Source organism: Dermochelys coriacea, chromosome 9, assembly GCF_009764565.3.
Source record: "Dermochelys coriacea isolate rDerCor1 chromosome 9, rDerCor1.pri.v4, whole genome shotgun sequence".
NCBI lineage: Eukaryota > Metazoa > Chordata > Testudines > Dermochelyidae > Dermochelys > Dermochelys coriacea.
The window spans coordinates 40070411-40087935 of record NC_050076.1 but is presented as its reverse complement, the minus strand read 5'-3'; the positions used below and the strand labels follow the sequence as shown (position 1 = coordinate 40087935).

At 39.0% G+C, this 17525-nt stretch overlaps 1 protein-coding gene across 2 annotated transcripts in view; it reads left to right on the top strand.

Annotated features, from left to right (window-relative positions):
- The window catches only part of PXYLP1 (2-phosphoxylose phosphatase 1), a 105348-nt gene that overhangs the window by 80749 nt on the left and 7074 nt on the right, over positions 1–17525 (top strand). The window lies entirely within an intron of this gene.

The following is a 17525-nucleotide window of genomic DNA, read 5'->3' as shown; positions in this document are numbered from 1 at the left end:
TGGTTAAAGCGTTTGTTAGGCAAGAGTTAAAAACTTAGTTAGCAGCTGAGTCGGAAACAAACACCAGAGACCCAAGTACACTAGTAGCTGTAAACACTTGATAACTTGTATGGTCAAATGTCTGCCCTGTAACTCAGCTCTTAGAACAGAACAAACTGTCCCTTCACAGCCCTCTGGATATTTGTAAACACTCAGCCCCCACCCCATCCCTTACCTTAAGGTAGTCATGGATAATTGATGTAATCAAAATAGTTTTGATGCATATGTTCTGTTCCTGTCACTGTCATGTTAAGTGCATTCTCTGTTTCTGAAACAGTGTTTGTCTCTGTAAGAACAAGATACATGCGAATGAAGTGATGAGAGGTACATAACTGGTGTAACCCCACGCTTTCGAAGCTGTTTATCAGTCTGCCCAGTACCCTGAATAAACCCCCTTCAGTATTGTCTGTGCCTGCCTGATTCTTGAGGAAAAGAATCTCCTTGCTTCACATGCTCAACTATAGTCCTGAAGCTTGTGGATTTGAGTGTCTCTCTCTCACGCAGAAATGCCATCTCCAGTTCACTTAACTGCAAACAGATATCTGATCCATCGGGTTAGGGCAGTCAGATGTGATGCTGGCCACATTACTCCCTAGTGTACCATTGGCTGTGAAATTGATGTGTTTTAACTGCATTGGTCCTGTGAGTCATTGGCTTGTGGGTACTTTGACTTTGATAGTCAAGGGTCAATTTAGTTTAATGCACACACATTTTTTCAGGAATTTTAACATTTATCTTGTTAAAACATGGAATATTGTATGAAAAGTGCATGCTATTTTGTGAAAAATTTCTTTGATATAATGTTCAGAAAAATATTTGGCTGTGTACAGGTTCAAATATATACTGTTTACTGTGTTTAGAAAGCTAGATACAGTTTAAAATTGCATACTATTATTTACCCCAAATATGTTACATTTTTGAAACATGTCACGGTGAATTACCATTAAATTTAAAGGCCCTGTGGATACTGTATTAGATCCACAAAAAATCAGAGATCTATCCTGACCAATAGTTCTGTTAATTTGCTCCATCCAGTTCTAAGATGAAAAAGTGTAAAACTTAGGTAAAAGGACCAATTAATCAATCAGGATTCTAATCATTTATCTACATGGGCAAAGTTAGGTAAGTATGGATTGATCCATTCTAAAAATGTTCCATGTGGTTAGTCAGTCAGTTTCCAGTATCTCAAACATTATGCCCTAAGCATTTATTTATTTAGTCAGATAATTTATAGTGTAAAAACACTTGTTGTTAAAGAATGTCAGACTGAAATCCGCTGTTAGTGAGCATGTGCCTCCTACATGTGAGTTTGGCTTCTCTTGAATAGCAGAGTCTGGTGGGAGCAGGCACGTGTCCTGTGTTTCCCCCGCCCCGTTCTCCCATACCAGGGCATAAAAGGCAGAGAGGTCCTATCTGTTCCCTCTTTGCACCTTTGGCAGCAAGATGGAACCCAACAAGCGTCGGACTTGCTGCTACTCTTCTTAGAGACTACAGTCAGATTTTTCAACTACGCTCACATAAGAAAAGTTAATCTTCACACTTCCATTTCCTTAAATTGTGCATAACCAAAAAAGCAGCAAGCATTGGTCACTTCTTCCTCCATATATGCCCTAGTAAGTGGAGAGAGGCGCTTTGTGCCAAAAGCTATACTTCACTGTGAACTCAAACTGCCAGGCAAACCTGCCCGTCTTGTGATGTACTGATTCACATCAAAGGCGGACATAGTGCCTTTGTTGGCTAGGGGAGAATCACATCCCAGGTAGGTGCTCTGTGTGAAAATCTTCTCTAGATTCCGCAAATCCAGGGATGCTCAGCTCAAGTTATGTCTGCTAGAGCAGTTCACATGGGTCACTTTGGACTCTGATGTGATGGTATCTACAAGAGTGTAGCTGGAAAAGTCATAATTGGCCAGCGCTTCATTTGAGCATATGCCATGCTCTGGGATCAGAAAGTGAAAGGAAGACAAAGAGGATACCTGCAAAGCCAGCACTGGTGTATTGATGCTTGTGACCCTTGGCATCAATGAAGTCCTTACTGTGATGAACCAGGGTACAATCCAGACTAATGAGCAGCTATGTCACCCCTACCCTGCAGTCTTGGGTGCCTTACAATGTCTTGCTGAAGTAGCTTCCACGTGGGCTGGTCACAAATAGCCTTCCAGTATGCAAGCCACACTCTGAACGTCTGTGTCTGGAGCCTTCCAGTGACATTTGGTTTACACTCTGCTTCTCACCAGCCATCATCATATTGCAGGGTGACCCCAACACAGTCTTGGATTCTCCCCAGAAATGTAAGTCCTGTACTGCATAGCCCTCTTCTGGACAACACAAGTTATATCAATTCCATTATTTCTTTCAAAAAATAACGTACACACAACTTGTCATCCCAAATGAAATTTCCCAGACATTTCAATTTAAATACACTGGATTAGATAAAAAAATAAAAAAGTTAAACTACAAAGAGATTAAGTGAGTACTGGTAATGTGGCATAAAGGTCACAAATTGTTACAAGAAAAATAAAGATAAGATGTTTACTAATACCTAACTTAACACACTGTATCAGATGCAAGCAGAGTTTCTCATTGTATGCTTATGGGCCACATAATTGAATTGGTTTAGTTAGTTCTGACTCCCAACTTGGTTAGGTAACTCCCATCTTTTCATGTGCTGTATATTTATACCTGCCTATTTTTTTTCACTTCATGCATCTGATGAAGTGGGTTATAGCCCACAAAAGCTTATGCCCAAATAAAATTGTTAGTCTCTAAGGTGCCGCAAGGACTCCTCATTTTTTTTTTAATGAAATCCTAATGTAGAGCAGGAAGACGCCCACTGGAAGGACCTACTCAGCTAAATGAAAGCGGTTCTCAATATGGGCAACCCAGCAGGGACTTGACCTAGGGCAGATATCAGAACCAAAGATCCTGGACTACTTGTAGCACTTGAAACAGCTGTCCTTCCATTCAGCTCAGTTAAGGCCTGCTTTTCATCAGTCTCTGCTTGTCATCTACCTGTGCAGTAGTTTGATTTCTTCTCACCCAGCAATAGTGAGGTTTCTCTAGGGTCTCTTACTTACCCAGTGGTCAGAGAACTTACTTCTATCTAGCACCTCAGTTTAATCCTCTTCACAGAGCTTCCCTCTGACTCTCTTTTGGAATGTGCTCTGTCTCCTCTCACTCTGAAGATTCTCTTTCTAGTTGCTATAACTTAAACCAGAGAGCTTCAGGCACTTGTAACTGAACCTTCCAGAGTGATAAGGTGGTGCTGAAATATCCAAAATTCATCGGCAGGTGGTTTTAGAATTTCTTGTCCGTCAGTCAAGCTACTGTCTTCTCCTCTAAGCCACACTTTGCACCAGGAGAGAGGGTATTGCATGCTCTGGATGTTTCCAGGACTTTATTTATTACATCGGCAGAACAAAACAGTTCAGACTGTCCCCCTGGTTGTATCCGGTGTGACAGGGTTGGGCCAGATGGCTACAGGAGAGTGATAGAAGGCAGATATATTAGCCCCAGATTAAGTAGGTCCCTTTTTCCCTGGGTAAGGTAACAGGGAAGGTTCCAGAACAATCAGGAATCTTCTGGAAACAATTAAGACTGGCTGATTAGAACACCTGCAGCCAATCAAGAAGCTTGTAGAATCAATTAAGGCAGGCTAATCAGGGTACCTCGGTTTAAAAAGGAGCTCACTTCAGTTTGTGGTGCGCATGTGAGGAGCTGGGAGCAAGAGGCACTAGGAGCTGAGAGTGAGAAAGCATACTGTTGGAGGACTGAGGAGTACAAGCATTATCAAACACCAGGAGGAAGGTCCTATGGTGAGGATAAAGAAGGATTTGGGAGGAGGCCATGGGGAAGTAGCCCAGGGAGTTGTAGCTGTCGCACAGCTGTTCCAAGAGGCACTCTAGACAGCTGCATTCCACAGTGCCCTGGGCTGGAACCCGAAGTAGAGGGTGGGCCCAGGGGACCCCCCCCAAACTTCCCAACTCCTGGTCAGACACAGGAGAAGTTGACCTGGACTGTGGGTTCACGAAAATGGCCAAACTGAGGGCTGCCGTGAATCTCCGAGGCGAGCAAATCTGCCAATAAGCGCAAGACCCACCGAGGTGGAGGAGGAACTTCGTCACACTGGCAATAGAGCGGTTTTTTTTAATGGTCAGGCCATCTGGTCACAGATGTGATTGAAACGGAGAGCACAGTGTATCTCACTGTGTAACCAGTTAGCTGGTGTACTTCTCCCACTAAACGTTACAGCTCATTCCACCAGAACACAAGCCCCATCATCTGCCTGCTTCAGAAATGTACTAATATCAGAAATCTATGAAGCAACACAATGGAGCAACCCACTATGCCTTTGAGATAGCCACCTGGTCAGATGTTAAGTTCAGGAGAGCTGTACAGCAATCTGTTTAACTGATGTGGCAAAGGCTCCTCATCACACCCTCTGGAGATGATATTTCTCGCTCGTCACTACAGTGGGATCCATGCTTACATGTACTCTAAGAAGAAAGAATAGTTACTTTGCTGTACAGAAACTGGTTCTTTGAGTTGGTGTCCAAGTGCATCCTACAATCCACTCACTATCCTTGCTTTTCAGAGTCCTCAGCAACACTGAGTTTGAATTTTGAGGGTACTGAGGGAGGGCCACAGCCTGCCCTTTCATGGGAGTACAAGGAGGCACAGGGCATATGCGCAGCCCCGACAGCTGCTTCTGTTCAAAAGATTTCAATCTTGCATATGAGGCACGTGCACACATACAGTGGGATCCACACTGATTACAGAATCTCAAAGAGCCACAATTACTGTAAAGTAAGTAACTGTCCTTTGTTCTTCTTGCAATACAGTGGTGAGTTCAGGACAGAGGGGCAATGAATATAGTTCACTTTAACATTAGCATTTCTAACTGTTTTGTTTGCAGGAACAGGGCATAAATGCTGATAGGAGAGTGCCAGTTCTTCAGTACCTTCACTGAATATATTCCACAGCAAAATGGTAGAGTATTTATCTCTGGCTATAAGCCACATATTATAACAGCATTTTTTAAAAAAATACCTGTTTCCTGGTTGTGGCTCCCATAGTAATGAAAATGAAAAGGCTAATCCTCCAAATGTGGTGGTCAGTTACCTTTTACAATTTAAGTAAAACTTTCTTCTGCTACCACCCGTGCCATTTTTCTTACCCTCTCACGCTGCTTCTGTCACTGAAGCACGTATTTAGTCAAACAACTAATAATCTACAGCATCCTACCTAGAGGGTCTTCATTCAGTGGGCAGTATGGGACACTAATAGAGTACATTGGTCAGCACTCTCCACAAATCAAGCTTACTGTCTGAATTAGGTCATGTAAAGCTGAGATTGCTCCCAGACTTTGGTCTTTTGTATGCCACCAAATAACTCTCTCACTGGGGTGAGACGGCAATTAATTTCTCTAACAAGATGAACCAGGAGCTAATTGCTAAAATAGGATTTTTAATTATCTGTCTTTAGGGAGTGAGATATTTCCTTTGGAAAAAAAGGAGACATAATTCAAATCCATTTAGAGATCATAAAGGGTCTGATCTTTTCATCTCAAAGAATGTCTGCTATGTTTTAATATATACAAGAAAGCTCCTTTTCAAAGATAACTGGAAGTGATGATGTTGGGTGACTAGATTTTTCTCTGGATTACAGGGGGATGAGAGACTTCAGTTTGATATTTTTAACGAGAAGTCAAGGTTGATGGATGGCTAAAAAAAGCATCTGCAGTTCCTTGTCTCTACTTAAAAATATCATGCAAAAGTCACAGCTTGTTTTAAACTGCTTACTCCCTCTTAGTTGGACTGCTCCGTGGAGTTGCTTAAATAAAAGAGAGAGAGCTTTTCACCTGAAGGCTACTAGCTCAATCTACCCAGGGACCTGAATCTGCAATCTGATCTATGCAGGCAGACCCCTGCACTCATGTGGAGCCTAAACTGAATTAAAATAAACTATTTAAAATTGTAATCTGTGTTAAGATCACAACTAATTATAATCTATTAAAATCATGCAAATTAAATAAAAAGTAAAACTAATTGGTACATATTTGCTGACAGGTTTTAAAGATATTTCCCACCAGTTCAGCGGTTTGTCACTGGCTAACCACCTGGAATCAGTTAGTTGAAGTGAAACCAGTGTTGCTAGTAATCTCTTCTGCAGGTGTAGAGTGTATTTTCTTCATTTCAGTTTATTCCACTGGTTCAGTTCATTCAAAATTAAGAAATTAGTTAGGCATTGAAAAGGCAGGAAAGCTTATTTTTCCCTTTCAGTCTCTGAATGGAAATTAGATGTGAGAGGATAAGATCTACTATTTCCAAAATCCTAAAGGACAGCGGGACCAGAAACAATAGTTCAATTAACCAACTACACATAATACTTCCTTGGTTTAATAAATCAGTTTTCAGTCCAAAACAGGGCTTGATAAACAGTTTAATGTCACTTCTTTAATTTAGTTTTATTTAGTAAAAATATATTAAATGTTTTTGTCCATTTTTAATTGCATTTGAATTTCCATCCAAATGGAGCTTGACACAAATCACAAGTAAAAAATGAATAATCTTGTAAATGACATGTACCATTCACCATTTTCTGACATAAAAAAGTAAAATTGAAAATCTAAGTACAAGTTAAGCTATATAGTTTCCTAAATAAATGAGTGAAGATGTTGTATATCTTCCTGATTAGCAAAAAGAAACACCAAATTTAATGTAAAGGTTATGCTTAGTTGTGAATCAGTGTGTTTTAATGGTTCAATGCAAATCAAGCTTTCTTCAGGAAAATATAAAGTGCAAAAGCAAAGCATGATTAAAGTTAATTATATAAATCAAGGTTTTCTGCTTGCTGATTTAAATCATAATTTAATTCAGTGATTTAAATCACTGATATAAATTAGTCTACTCTGTGGAGCCCCTTTGTGCTAGCAGGATTCTGTATGGATGTAAGGGTTCTTTACTATGCATCAAATTGTAGGAAAAGGGTGTAGGTCAGTAATAACTGAAAATAGTTACTGTTTGACAGCTATTTGATTCTGCCTGGGATCTCCATATGTATTGTAGTAGAAAGGAATTTGTATCATGAAAACTACCCATAAAATTTAAGTGACTGGTAACCCTGCTGGCATTCTCAGCAGAATGGCCAGGTCAGAGAGTTAATGGCTTTATAATTCAAGAGTCCTCTTACCTCTGGTCCCACTAAGGCAAGGTGGAAGGCATGGCAGTCTGAGGAAACTTGCCCATGCCTGTTGTTAATTTGTGGATTAATAGAATGTCAGTCTTCAGATCTGTGTATCGACCACCTTTCATTGCCACTGAAAATGAGAACTTATCTAAAACTGAAACACTGTCTCTCTGAGAACAATCCTCTTGTAAATTAAAACCCTGCCTGCCAGAAGAGTGCAGCATTCAGTGAAGGGGACAGCTTGAGGTGCATGTGCCATAATTTCAAGTCTTGGCAGAGGTGGATCCCTTAGGTAAAAACACTGGCATTTTAATTTTGCTGCCATCATTTTGGATGGTATATTGTTTCAATATCAGGAGGATGTATAGTGTCTTTGCCTGTCAGCCTTGATTTCCTTTATGACTTTATATTGGCTTTTAATGGCAAATTTGTAGTCAGAATATTAAAAGATATATAACTGGCACTTTTTTGAACTGTAGGTTTGTTGCTATTGAATAATTAATCAGAGGTGTCTAATATTTCAATTTGTTTAAACTGCTTGGACTTTACTTTCTGATAAGTATGCCATTCAGATTCAGTCCATTCATTGTTTGATTTTAGTATTCTGCTGATTAAATTCATTAATTACATAGATTATGCTGCAGCCTGATGGACTTTTAATAGATATGTAAAATAGCTTTGCTTGGGCTTTCTGAATTACGGATTGTGGCATGTACATAAAATATGGAATAGAAGAAAAATGGATGAAATTCTTTGGAGATTTCTTCTGTCTGTAACTTCAGTTAACATTTTTTACTATTTTCAACATTCAGAGTGCAAATTTCCAGAGGGAACTTAAAAACACATTTTTCTCCATGAGACAAATTATTTTTTATGCTTTTGATCCAAATTTTTCCATTTTTTAAGAACAAAGTAACTATTTGGTCACGTTTTTCCTCCCTCTGTAACAAATACTTGATGATGATCATATGTCAAATGCATAAAAAAATAGAGAACATCAGTTGTATTTAGAAAATTGTATTTAGAAAAATTTAATCAGAAGGGATTAAAACCATTACAGAAGCATGTTCCAGTTTAATAGCTTGCTGGTTTAATTGGCAAGTGCTTGTGAGATATTGATGTGACTAAGTTAAGTAACAATATTTGAGTTTTGGGTACGTCTTGTACACAAGTGGGTGCAATGCCATTTACTTCAGAAGGCCTGTATCTGCTTACAGTAGCAGGGAATTTGGTCTGTGGTCGTTAAGGCTGCTGTACTCCCACCAGTGCTAGAAGGCCTGTAATAGTCCCTGTGTCCTGGTTACATTCATGCTCCATTGCTGTCACCAGGGTAGTGCAGTGTTGGGAGAATTTAACAGAAAAAATAACAGCTGAGTCCTCTCAAAATAAGGTGCAGAGGCTGTCAAGAATTATACTAAATCCTATTTAGAGACTGACCCACTTACCATCCTATAAACCACATGGCAGAAGCATATGGCATGGCTAGAAAGTGTAGTACTTCTACAAAAATAGTTACAGGCTCACAAAAGCTGAAAAGTACTAATTTTGGGGGAGTCGTGCCCAGTGACGTGAGAGTTTGTCCTAAGAAAGTGAAAGTTGCTGCAGTTTAGTGAGTAAATACGGCTAAACTGTATTGTGTTTCTGTTCAAAGCTCTTTGTGCAGATTAGGATAATATATTAATCCTATATCTCTGGCCATTCATTTGTCTTCCAAAGAGGGAAATAATCCATTCCCTCAATCTGTAGTTATTTGACTGCTCAGAAATTGACACCAGGTTTGCATAAAAATGTATGTGATTCCCTTGTGGAGTTATAAAATCACCTGAACTCAGTAAGCATTAGAAAAACTGGATTTAGTTTCAGTATAACCGTGAGCCAGAATATATTAAAATATAAATACAATAAGATGGTGTAAAGCAGCGGTTCTCAAACTGTGGGTTGGGACCCCAAAGTGGTTGGCTTAGACTTGCTGGGACCTGGGACCAGAGCCTGAGGTGTTCAGCCCTGGGCACTGGGGTTACGTTACAGGCCTCCTGCCTGGGACTGAAGCCCTTGGACTTCAGCTTTGCCCCCTCCCTACCCCCCCGCACCCTCCACCTGGGGCTTGGGCTGGCTCAGGCTTCTGTCTCCCCTCCTGAGGGCATGTAGTAATTTTCATTGTCCAAAGTAGGTTGTGGTGCAATAAAGTTTGAGAACCCCTCGTTTAAAGGCATACTTCTGGGGGAATTCAGCAACAAAAAATATTTTCAAATTTGCATATTTTATTTGTCAAAATAACACAATATTCACGCCAGTTTCAGTTATTTTGGGTCATTTATTTCAAAATACCTGTCAGCAAGTATGTCTGTAACAATACAGACAACAAAAAAGATTCAGGATTTTTTTTTTTTTTGAAAAATGGATTCCTTATTATGCATATTAACACAGAACTGTGATAATTCATTTTAAACTACAGCACAGAATCTATTTCCCACACCCCTCAGAAGCAGTGCAAAGGCTTAGGGGAGTTTTGGGGTAACAGAGGAGCTGAGGGAGAGGGAAGTAATTTCTGGGAAAGAGCCTGGGTGGGAAATTGGAGGGTTGTTGGGTATAGGTGGGAAATGTATGGAACAGGTGTTTTGAGGGGTGGGGAGGGATTATTAAGGAGCTTCCCCCATAAAGATCCTGCCTGACCCCTAGCCTCTCCCTTTTAGTCAGGCACATCTGCCCCTATCCCCATGTGTCCCCACACCACTGTGTCCTTGCACCCCCTGTTCACATGTGTCCTTTCACTCCCACTCAGACGCCCACTCCCGCCATCCCTATGTGGCCCTTCACCCTCTCTCCCTGTCTCCATTCAATAACCCTGTCCCTATGTGGACCCGCACCCTCTCCTGCTGTCCCCATGTGTGTCTGTGCCCCCACTCAGCCACCTCCTGTCCCAGTGTGGCCCTGTACCCCCTCCCCCATCACTATGTGGCCCTGCACCTCTTTCCCCCTGTGGCCTTTCACCTTTACTCCCATTCAGCACCATCCCCAGTCTGTCCTCCCCAACGAGCCCCTGTGAGCCCCTGTCTGACCCCTCCCATCAGCCCCATGCTGTCTGTCTCCCCATAGCCCCTGTCTCCTGACCTGGCTGACAGGCACTGTATAGAAGGTAGGTTCTTTATCTTCCCTAGCTGGCCTGGAGCTTCTGCTCTGTTTTATCACCACAGCACCCTCTGGTGGACAAAAAGCAGAACTGCAGCAACTTTCCAGCCAAAGTTATTTTCTGTTGAGGCTGCTCTGTTTTATCACAGCGCCCTCTCCTGGGCAAAAGGAGGAACTGCAATAAATTTCCAGCAGATGCTTTTTTCTGCGCAAAATATTAAAAATATCCACGGTTTATTAATTGTGGCACAATTCCCCTCAGGAGTGAGAGGGAGAAGGATCTGAGCCATGTGTGAACAAAAGCTTGACAAATCAGTAGGAGCTATTGAGGGAGATCTCAGATAGTGCCTGCTATTGTGTTTCTATCTCACCAAGTAAACCAGTGGTGTGATCTGGATTCTGATGCTCGGTGTTCATAGGATGAGAAAGCCTGTCCACTTCTCATCTTCTGGAGCGCGTCTGACTGGCTCTAGCCTGACTTCAGTAATTCCAATCAGTACACAGAATGGGAAATTTGCTCACATTCTTTCAGCAAGTTCCACTTTCCTGTGGACAAGTGGAGGCGAGGAATCCCTTTTCCTGGGTATCCCCACATACTTCCACAGATTCTCTCCTGAGGTGTGCAGATGTCTTTCAGAGCACAGATTCCTGTTCTGTGAACACAGCACCTTGCCAGAGAAAGATTTAACAGAGAGGGTGCACCCCACTGCGTTCTTGTGTACATCTTTAATCTATCAAATTGGCAGCTTCCTATTTTATTAACTATTCATTTAACTTTTCCTTCTTGCTATATTTAAGACACATTTTAAAACATCTGACTGAATAATTGGACATAATAAATATCATATTACAGCGCAGTTTTCCTTTAATCATGGTCTGACAGCTTGTCTTCTGTTTGTCTTTAGCATCTTGCATGTTGGGGGAAGCTACATTATTTATTCTATTTATGATTTTTTACAAATACTTAAATTATTAAAAAATAAACATATATTTTCTTGTCAAGATAAGATTTTAATGTCAGTTTCACTAATAAATGCTGTACTCCATCATTTTATTACTTAGTTTGACCCTGTAGTTTTCGTGGAAATTTAATCTCAAATGACTTGTGGATTCCAGTATCTCTTCTTTTTTTTTTTTTTTTTTTTTTAACCTCACTAAAACAGACATATGGAGCATAGTGGTTTGTCAAATGTCATAAGTAGTCATGATGATTGGAAAGAAAACAAAACAAAAAATTTTCTATTCAGTTTAATCCACATTGTGTGGTAAAATAATATTTTAAAATATGCAGCCTACTTATAGCAAGAATACAGTTGTGCCACAGAATGTGATCTGAATTATTAATCAAAAAAAGGTTCTAACCATGATGGTTGTGAAGAAAATCTTCCAGATGTAAATTGGATGCATTGACAGTGTTGTTTTCCTGAGTCAGCCTCAAACAGTGGGTCTGAGATGCATGAACTGTCCATCTCCATCTCCCTGTTTTAACACTGAAGTCTTGAGTTGATCTGTTTTTATGCTCTGCATTTGAATGAACACATCCAGCTTAATGAGTTTACTGTATGATCCTGAATGACCTCCCCGGCCTTCTGGTGTACCAAGAGCAATACCTTTCTCAGTGGCAAAAGTTCCAGCTATTCCCTGACAATTTCCATGTACTGATTTGAGTTCCCAGAGTCAGTAAAAACCTCCATTTAAAAAAATTTTAAATAACTGCAGCAGAATTTCCAAGCTGCTTCCTCAGAGTGTCACAAAAGCAAGGGGCCTTGCTGCAGAATGTATGTCCAGTTTGTTGAGGACTTAACAAGACATTTTGTGCATAAATCACATTTCATGCATGTGGGAAAAACATGTATATACCTAAAACCATGTGTTTGTGTGTGTGTCTCCTCCCCCCACTGTGTACTCCATGGCAAACTGGACCCAAATTCTACAATATGGCTCCTCTTGGTTCTGTATTTATTGCAGTTTAGGAATTTTTTTTAAACAGATACCAGAAATAGGGATTTCCCAGTGTGCTGTACAAGTTCAGAGGTATCCAACTAGTTAATAATTTAAACCACAAAATGGAAGTTATGGTTCATTTCTCATCAAACCAGCTAAAATATCTCCAGATTTTTACATCTAACCCAACAGAAAGAAGGACAATTTCATTTCACGATGAGTCAGTTAAGTTTTTGGCATTGGTGTATATATGGTTCCTTTTTATGTAGTTCCACAATATACTTTTCTTAGTGCATAGCAATAGCAATATAACATGAATGGAATGGTGTCATAATTTTGGCATACATTTATTTTTTTCTAAAAAGGATTCTAAAAGATCTAATATAAATACTTTTAATGACTTTTTTAAAAAAAATGTTTGTTTGGATTTAAACATTCTTCCACATTGGTGCTAATGCATGAAAGCCAGAAAATGAAACTGGCAAATGGTTTTTTATCCCAATATAGATCTGTATCTAACACAAGTGTAGTATAGTGCATTGATAACAGGAAGTAACATGAAAAAAGCAAGCACGTGTTATTGTTAAAGGGAAATAAATTCTTGTATTTTGTTTTTATTTTACAGCAATAAAAACATAATTAAAAAATCAAACCTACAAATAAGTCATTGAACTAATAACTAGAAAATAGATGTCCATGATCAGATAAAGTTAGATAACAGCTGATGAATCTCACAATGTACTTGCTGACAATTTAAAAACAAATTTTGGACTGGATTGATTTGAAATAGCTGGTATATTAACTCCTGATTCCTCAACTGCTGTTTGTAATGCTCTGATACAATAATAAAGAAGTCAGTCAAATTACACAATGAGTCCCTTTTATTGCACTTTGAGTCTTCTGTGATGTTATGGAAATTAAATTTTACAAATTTCTCTGAGGGTTTAATCTTTTCAACTACACAACTGAGTCATTTTCTTTGCTTCCTGCTCAGAAGCAGTCCAAGCAGTCTTAGCAGTGTTGCCTAGATACTCCATCTCCTGTGGCATCTGTAAATTGGCTGATTCAACAGTAAGATTGATAATCTAAATAAAAAAATCTTTGGGAAAAAGGAATTTGTCAACTATCCAGTTTAAATACTATTGCAAGGATTGCTTTTCAACACTACTTGCAGAATTCTGTTTACTCTTATATAGAAACTTACCACAGTAAAACCACTAGAATATTTTTTTGTGTTTCTTTCATGCTGGAGTTTTACAATAAGAATAGAAGGCAGAAACACATTTTAGTCTGAAATGTCCCATTTTGGCAAAAAATCTCCATTATGTCTGGATTGCTTCTCCACTTCTCTGAAATTATAGGAAGCAACCAGAAAGCTTTCCAGGTCTGAAATCCAGCTTTCAGAATAGGAAATCCAATCAAGTAAGCTTCTCTAATGATTTCTGTGGGTGTATGCTTGTATGTTTTAAAAAAAAAAACTTAAAAATTAAATAACCTAATATATCTGTTTCATGTATTGTAATTCATTGACATGCAAAGGTTGCTATTAAGTCCTGGATATTACTTGTTCTGTCCTAGTATTCTGTGCATTGTACCAGTAATAACAATGATTTGAGAGATATTATCTGCTATGTGGTTTCTGTCAAATAATTCCTAACAGTTTCACCATTGAAGGTTTTAGTCCACTAGAATTACAGGTGATATAACAGAAGCAGCAGCGCAAGTAATAGAGCAGCTCTTGCAATTGTCTCACTATTATGTTGTTTGAAGAGCTTAACGAAAGAGTTAGAAATTTCATTAAAGGGAAGCATTGCTGGGAGAAAATTACAAATGGCGGTTTACGCAGGCTAAAGTTTATTAAAAGACCACAAGTTTTAGGTTGTTTTTTTTTTTGGTTCACGTACCCCTCCCCGCCCCCCACCCCCCCCAAAATTGTGGTGGTGATCTAGCCTTCAAATTTTGTACAAACCTGTCGGCAGAAGGATTACGTACAAAATAATTTTCTTTAAATGTATTTTTCATTTTAGCTTCTTGTTCCTGAGACATGTCAAATAAATAAATCTATAAAAAGTTTAGTGCAAGTTCCATGTTTAGAACAGCATTAAGCTCTGTGGTACATGGCCAAAGTTGGTATAACAGGAAACCTAAAGTGATCTAGAAATGACACTTTTTATGGCCTGTACTTTCCTAACATTGCACTTCATTTGACGTACATAAAAATTTCCAAAATCTGGAAACAGCATTGAATTTGCCAAAATCCTATAAATTTGTTTTCCTTCCAGACTGTACATGCATCTGATGAAGTGAGCTGTAGCTAACAAAAGCTTATGCTCAAATAAATTTTAGTCTCTAAGGTTCCACAAGTACTCCTGTTCTTTTTGCGGATACAGACTAACACGGCTGCTACTCTGAAACCTGTATTAATACTGTAAAATTTAAACTTTTTTTTCTTTATGCTCTTCTTTTCTCACAATTTGTCATTCCTTAATGATTTTCCACTTACATAGTTACAGTAATGTACAAACAACTTTTTTCTAATCCCTGTATAAAGAAAAATATAATACACACAGTGGTTTTGGGAATCGATTTAAAACTGCAAGCAAAAAAGAAAGGGGCATTTTGATCCCAGTTGAGGGAACTTGTTTGCCTGAGAGCTAATGCAATTAGTGTATTTTCATGCTAGATCCATTCTTGTTAACAAAAGACATCTGCTCCCTTGGAACAACGCATCTAGGAAGATCCCATGTGAGCACTGTTGCCTTTATATTGAGAAAAATCTGACGCCAGATTTCTTGTTTTGGAATGCTTTTATTCAGATGGCGTTGTGGCACCCTCTAGTGGCTCAGATAACTTTCAGAGAAAAGCATAATGTTCGTAGACACGAGTTTTCATATCAGTTTGGTATATTGCTGTGGCAAAAGTCAGGAGGGTGTAGGGGTGTGTCTTTCTCGCTCTTTTTTTTCAATAGTTCTATATAAACTTCTCCATAAAAGTATTAGAGACCCTTTAAGAATTTCTCTTTATAAAGTCAAAGTCAGTTCTGCTTAAAACCAAAATCCCAGTCGAATTAATTGTTTCTAAGCAATATTAAGAAATGGGTGGCTATATCTCATTGATAGCTAAAAGCCATATTGAAGAGATGTCAACAGACTTGGATTTCCATTAAGTGAGCTGCCTAGAGCTGGAATAGTTGGGATAGGAATGGGAGGTAGGAGTTGGATGGAGGGAATGGGGCGAAATGCAATGACACTGGACTAGATGAAAAAGTAGAGCCTTTTAGAAGTGTATCTTGTATGTAATGGAATATGAGAACACAAACACACCATTGTTATGATTTTCAAAGCTTAGGTGTGTGTTTCATATATTATTTCTGCATGCGGTAAATATATGACTTAACATGTACATATGTGATATAGTCCTGTCATGGAATTTGAACTTGCACTTTTGGGAGTTTTAAGTTCCCACCCATACACAGAAAAATCAGTCTGTTCCTTTGCTTCTCTCCTCTAATTTTTTTTTATTATTATTATCTTGCTTAATCTTCAAATACCTCCTTCAGTAACCCACCAACAGCAATAATGTAAGAGTTCATATTGTGGTATGGAATAACACCTTGGTTGAGATTTTCAAAGCAGTTTAGGGGATTTAGACACATCTTCCATTAATTTGAACTGTTGTGTAATTTCAGATACTTTTTGCTTATATCCATGACAGTTGTATCCATGACACTTGTATGATAAGAGAATGTTTGCAGTCAGTTACTTTTACTGCATGTGTATTTGTTTTTTAATTTCTTAAAATAAACACTGCTTCCCCAGCTGTCTTAGTGAAAGGCCAAAGGAACAGCTATGGAGTAGCCATCTCCTCCTGATGGTTAACCCCATCCGAAAGTTACACCCCATCTTTCTGTTACAGCCACCTTCCCTGATGAGAAGGAAAGGCCAGGATCTATCAACCTCCTTGCTCCATACTGCTGCCCCTCCGTTTCATTCTCATACAGCTGTCCATTTAGTTACATGCCACAGTGCCAAAGACACCTTGGAAGCTTCAAAGCATCAGAGATTTTAGTGGCACTGCAAGTTCCTAGGTGTGCCCTATATCCTGGGACATTGCAAAAGGTTGAAATGGAGTAACAGCCATGGCCTGACTATTTCAGAGCTAGAGATATGTTTCTTGTTTGTAGTAGCAGGGAAGCCAAATATTTACTTTCCACATGACTGAAATTATTTGTTGAAACAATGTTTGTTTAAATATTGATCCTTGTCCGTGTTATGACTGCATGTCCAGGAGCAACTTACTTAAGCTTTGTGCTGCTCAGTTTTTCTGTCTGTAAAATGAAAATACTTGTCTTGGGGAAAATTGATGAATGTTTCATTAATGGTGGTAAAGCACTTTGAAAGGCTTGGAAATGGAAAGTTTTAGTAGTAGTGCAATACATACTCCATGTATATAAATCAGGGCATCAGGGTATCTTTGCAGGGATATTTGATCATAAAAAATTACTTTGTCACTCTATTAAATTGTGAATACGTAATTTAGATATTGCCATTAACACTGACAATTTATATGAAATAACTCTCTCTCACACTCTGCTGCTAGATTAAATTATTAATCTAATTAGAGATTAGAGAGATTATGGAGAATATTTGATGTTCATTGTCTGTTTGCCTGCTTGGGTAAAATACTGAGCATTCTGTGAATATTTCCCCTCAGTCTTACTATGACACTGTTTGGTTTGTTTTGGCCTCATCCATAATCAAAAGTATTAGGATGCATGTCTTCTCATGTGACTGTACCGTGCCTTGCACAAAGGGCTTTTTGAGTGCTACTACAATATAAATGAAAATTTAGCTGTAAGGTCATGTAAAGTATGTACAAGGATAGTTTTTTAAAAGCACTCTTGCAAGGTGGGTAGTTATAGACCAACACTATACTATTTGGTACAAGGAGTATCTTATTCAATTAAAGCTGAAGGTGAATTTGCAGGTGGGTAGTTACCCATGAATTATCTATTAATTTGGCCAGGTCATGTGGGTTAATCCTTCTACTCTTACAAAAAGCACCAGGGTGTTTTTAATGGTCAGGAGAAGTTAGGAGGTTGCTTTTACTTCTCATTTAAAGACAGTTCCAGCAATGGCACAGCGCCCTTTAAGAATCCGAGTAGAAATGTAATTTGGACTCAGAGAAAAGCATGATTTACTACAGTGCCAAGAGCACTTCCTGCAC